Source organism: Aristolochia californica, unplaced genomic scaffold, assembly GCF_029961685.1.
Source record: "Aristolochia californica isolate CCGP_79_NKW_82.1479 unplaced genomic scaffold, dmAriCali1.0.hap1 SCAF_16, whole genome shotgun sequence".
Taxonomy (NCBI): Eukaryota; Viridiplantae; Streptophyta; class Magnoliopsida; order Piperales; family Aristolochiaceae; genus Aristolochia; species Aristolochia californica.
The window spans coordinates 12,592,594-12,598,290 of record NW_027181837.1 but is presented as its reverse complement, the minus strand read 5'-3'; the positions used below and the strand labels follow the sequence as shown (position 1 = coordinate 12,598,290).

General features: G+C 43.0%; 1 non-coding gene across 1 annotated transcript; it reads left to right on the top strand.

Moving 5' to 3' along the window:
* The first annotated feature begins 2,864 nt into the window (after window positions 1–2,864).
* On the top strand, window positions 2,865–2,971 carry LOC137954057 (small nucleolar RNA R71). Its single transcript, XR_011112489.1, has one exon. It is a non-coding gene; the product is annotated as a small nucleolar RNA R71 (small nucleolar RNA).
* Window positions 2,972–5,697: the final 2,726 nt, after the last annotated feature.

The window sequence follows — 5,697 nt, the reverse complement described above, 5'->3', positions numbered from 1 at the left end:
CTTAATGAAGCGCCTATAGAACCCAACATGGCCAAGGAAAGAACGCACCCCTTTCACAGAAGTAGGTGGTGGTAGATTGGTAATTAGGTCAACCTTGGCTTAGTCCACTTCTATACCCTGCTCAGACACTACATGTCCTAAAACAATTTCTTCTTTTACCATGAAGTGGCATTTCTCCCAATTCAAGACTAAATTGGACTTAATGCAACGGGACAATACGAGTGAAAGATTGTGCAGACATGTCTCAAAGCTAGAGCCAAACACAGAAAAGTCATCCATAATGACCTCTAAAAAGTCACCAATCATGTTAGAAAAGATACTCATCATGCACCGTTGGAAAGTGGCTGGCGCATTGCATAAACTAAAAGGCATGCCTCTGTAAGCAAAGGTGCCAAACGGACACGTGAATGTGGTCTTTTTCTGGTCTTCTGGAGCAATGGGAATTTGATTGTAGCCGGAGTATCCATCTAAGAAGCAATAAAAATTGTGGCCGGCCAATCGCTCTAGCAACTGATCAATGAAAGGTAGTGGAAGTGATCCTTCCTAGTGGCGGAATTAAGTTTTCTATAGTCAATGCAGACACGCCACTTGGTGGTAGTTCTTGTGGGAATCAATTCACCACTCTCATTTTTCATTATCATTATCCCCCCTTTCTTAGGGACAACTTGAATTGGACTCACCCAGGTGCTATCAGAAATAGGGTAAATGATGCCTGACACAAGCAACCTGATGTCTTCTTCTCTCACAACCTCCTGCATATGGGGATTTAACCTACGTGACATCTCACGTGAGGCTTTAGCCCCCTCCTCCAAATGAATACGATGCATGCATATGGAGGGGCTAATCCCTTTTAAGGCATCAAGAGTCCACCCCAATGCATCTCTGTGTGCTTGTAAAACTTCAGTCAATTGTTCCTCCTGCTCATTACTCAAATCAGAGGCAATAATGACTGGCAATGAGTTCATGACCCCAAGAATGCCTACTTCAACGTGGGAGGCAGTGGCTTAAGATCTAGCTTGGAAGTTTCAAGAGGTTGGTCCAAGTCAAGATGAAGATCATGTGGATGATCAGTTGTGACAACCTCATAAACTTCCTACAACAGAGGTACAAAACTGAGTAAAGAGTCAACTTCTCGAAAATATGTTTCCTCATCAAAATAGTCATTGTCTAAAGATGTTATGTAAGACTCAAAAGATTAAAGAGTGGATTCGTCATCAAGCATAACAATCTCTATCTTAAATGCAGGACTCAGATCATCAAACTCAAGTGGATGATGCCTGGCATTAAACACATTCAACGAGACCTTAAAATTTCCAAAAGACAACTCCAACTCACCACTTTTACAATGAATGACAGCATTAGATGTGGCTAAGAAAGGATGTCTTAGGATGACAGGAATTTGGTTGGTCACATTGACTACTGGTTATGTATGAAGAACAATGAAATCAACCGGGAACAAAAATTTGTCCACTTTTATCAAAACATCTTCAACTATTCCTCGTGGTATCTTGACAGATTGGTCAGCTAGTTGAAGTGTGATGGGGGTATGCTTCATTTCCCAAACCTAATTGCTGGTACACAAAGCAATGAAGCAAATTCACACTTGCCCCTAAGTCAAGAAGAGCTCTTTGGATGGTATGTTCACCAATGACACATGAAATTGTGGGGTATCCAGGATCTTTAACTTTAGGAGGAGTGTTGTGCTTCAGAATTGAGCTTACATTCTCAGCAAGAAAGACCTTTTTGTTAACATGTTGTTTTCTCTTCTGTGTACAAAGGTCTTTAAAAAATCGGGCATATGCAGGGACTTGCCTAATAGCATCAAGAAGTGAATGTTAATGTGAACCTTACTAAATAGTTCCAACGTTTCATGCATGCTATCTCCTTTCCTTGGTGGGCCCGATAACCTCTATGGATAAGGAGCTAGTGGGACTTGGTTAGGGATTTGCCTGGCTGTTGGTGGAGAACTTGGAGGTTCTTCACTCAATGATGTGTCCCCATTGTCATCCTTTGACTCCTTAGACTTAGTGGTCCCTACCCCATTGTTCAACTCACGACCACTCCTAAGGGTGGTTATGGCTTTGGCTTGCTCGTGGTGGGGATTGGAACTCGACCCACTCTCATGTGTGCTTTTGGGGTTAGGAATGGTTTGACTCGGGAGTCTATTTTGTGCATGTTCACTCATGTGGCTGGCCAACTGAGTCACTTGCATTTCAAGTTTAGCAATGGAGGATTGTGTATTCTGCATGAATAGTTGAAGTGTATCCTCAAGTGAAGGTTTTTGTGGAATCAATGGCTGTTGAGTGAAGTGTGGGCGCGGAGCTTGGGGTTGAGTAAACCCTTGAGGACCCACAACCTATGGGCCCTTGGACCATGAGAAATTTGGGTGCCTAGCCCAACCCGGATTATATGTTTCCAAAAAAGGATCGTTCCGGTTTGGTCTATGAAAATTCTGGACTGCATTCAAGTCCTCAATGAGCTCCGGGTAGGATGAACTAGATGGACACATTTGTGTGGGATGAGATGAACTAGTGCATATGGCACAGACAGTAGATGGGTTAAGAGCAGGTGAACTCTTGGACACCATAAGGGCATCAATTTTTCTAGTCAACCCCTCTATCTTGGCCATGAGCATGGGTGTTTCACTAACCTCATAAAGACCCCCTCTTTTGGCTTCATGGGATCTCCTATCAACATTAAATGATGAACCCCATTGCTGAGATTGGTCACTCAACGTTTCAAAGAAGTCCCAGGCTTCACTAGCACTCTCACCCATCAAACTCCCACCACTCGTTGCATCTACCATGGATCTAACCTGGGGTGTAAGACCTTGATAAAAGTATTGCACTAAATGCCATTTCTCAATCCCATGATGCAGACACCTACGGATCAAATCCTTCCATTTCTCCCAAGCCTCATAAAAGTGTTCTCCCTCCTACTGCATAAAGTTGAAGATTTCTCTCCTGGGGGTTGTAGTTCTCTGAATGGGAAAGTACTTAGACAAAAAATTAATGACTAATGTGTCCCATGAAGTAATGCTGCCCACCTCTAAGGAATTAAGCCAAGACTTGGCCTTATCCTTAAGTGAAAATGGAAAAAGTCTTAACCGAATAGAGTCATCTGAGAAATTCTGGAATTTGAAAGTCGCACAGATATCTAAGAATTCCTTGATGTGGTAATAAGGCTCCTCCTTCTCCAACCCATAGAATGTAGGGAGGAGTTGGATCACACCCGGTTTCAACTCATAACTGGCAGCAGTAGTGGGTGGCAATATAACTCAAGAAGGTGATGTGAAGTTGGATGGGATAGAATAATCCCTCAGGGCTCTACGGTCACCTGCTGCAGGTAACTGTAATGGTTCACCCTGATTGGCCATGGTAGCTCCTAACTTGACTTCTGGTGTTTTCCTACAAATATGTTCTACCTCTTCAACCAAGGGAGCTAATGGTTCACCTAGGGAGCGGCACCCATGCATAAAAACACAAAAAGAAACAAAACTAACTATCAAATTATGCTAACAAACTAACTACTGAAAATACGAACTAACTAGAAGAAATAAAAATAAGTCCATACAAAATCATCAATATAAAACAAAAACATAAAATTATGAAAGCAGAAAAATAAATCTAACCTAAGACCATGGAGAACAAAGAGATACACTTAATATGTGCCTCCCCGGCAACGACGCCAAAAACTTGATGTGAAATTTAATTACATCGGTTTTTATACCTCGCAAGCGTACGAATCGTTCATGTAATCTAGTGGGAAGCGAGGGTCATATCCACAGGGAGGACTGAATTTTGTGTATTCTTCAATCAACTAGCGTAACCAAATATGATGAATTAATCTGCACTAAACACTGATTATATCCTAAATTATCTAGCAACGATCTAATTAACTACTTGCACAACAAGAAATGTCAACTCTGGATTTTACCGTGATTCGTGCCTCTCTCGAGTGCCATGTAACCCCGAATCCGGATTCTCAATCCTTGCGTCTAGCCCCTCTAGGGAGCCTAGAGTTAAAGAAAAAGATCGGATTATAATACCAGAATCCAACCTAAATTATAATCCTGCCCTAGCTAGCTAATTACTCAGAAAATTAGGAAAACAAATATTCGATAAACATCAATTCTCAAATCAAATTTAATAAACATTCAAACCTAAGTTCAAACTTTAGGAAACTAATTAAATTAAAAATGATGGATTACTCCCCTTCTTCTTCCTCTCGCTCAGGCAACAATTCTGTTTTCACGGTTGCTGCAATTTCTAGAAATTAAGGGCTTCGGGTTGCAGGAACGAGTGGTCGGAAGTGGAGGTGATGCCGGCAAAGAGGAATCGAAATCGGCACCGGAGGAGGTGGTGTGGCGGAAGACGAGATGGAAGCGAAATCCTCTGACCAGCACTCTCGTGTCTTGATCGGAGTCGGACTAGGCTCGGGAAGTGGTCAGAAATGGGTAATCAACGTTGGAGGATGGTCGGAATGCGGAATCGACGCCGGAGGAGCCCTCTCGGGTCACCTCTCGGCCTGGCGAGCAGAAAATGGCAGTATCGAACTCGCTGCGACGGATACTCTCTCGATCTCTCCTCGGGTCTGTTCTCGGTTGCCAGACGGCGGTGGACGATGGTGGCGCGGCGAACGATGGGTGGAAGCGAAATCCTCTCGGGTCTCCCTTCTTTCAGTCGGCGGCTCTCCCATCCCCCCCCCCCCCTCGAGCTCTCCTTTCTCTTCATCGATTTTGCCCTAAAAATCTCTCTCTTTCACTAATGGCATTTTTGTAAATATCTCCTTTTCCACCAAAATTCTCTTGAAATTCCATAATTGAATCCATAAAAATCATTTAAGGAAGAAATAAACCCTAAAAGCAATGAAATATAATTCAGGAAAGAAAAATATGCAATATAAGCAGTGATTAATGCCAAATTCAATAAATGCACGTTTCATTTGAAAACCGATAAATAACCACCTATAACACAATTATAAGGGTTATTATATTATAATTAACCTAGTTCTCTTGTTAAAATCTGTTAAGCACCTAGCCAATACTACCCAAAAGACCGGCCTGTAAGGAGCGGAAGACATAGGTACTTAACCCCAAGACCATAACAATACCCCACCCTTCCCCGAGCCGACTACCGCGGAGGCTACCACAACAGAGCAACCGGAGCCCGGTCGAACCCGGGTCAGTCCAGGCGCGTGACCACCCGCATCCGCCTTGGGGGCGCCAGGATTCGAAGTCGGGACGCAACGCTAGCTCTGATACCAAATGTTAAGCACCTAGCCAATACTACCCAAAAGACCAGCCTGTAAGGAGTGGAAGACATAGGTACTTAACCCCAAGACCATAACAGAATCTGACATCTATCAGTTGGTGAGGAGAGGAAATTGCAATTGAATGAGTTGGAGGAGCTTATGAGAATGCTAAATTGTACAAGGAGCGAACAAAACTTTTACATGATAAATCTATTTTTTGCAAGTCTTTTACTGTTGGGCAAAATGTTTTACTTTATAATTGCAAAACTCAGCTTCTAAGTTCTTCTGCTCTTCCATCCTTCGATGATATTAGTGCTACATTACTTCGGATACCGGATCCATCCCCTCCTCCTATTGATGCTCCATCGGCGATGTTCTCTGGCAATCGGGGAACATCTTCCTCATCCCGAGGATGGGGCAAAAATATGAGAGGGGGTTGAACTA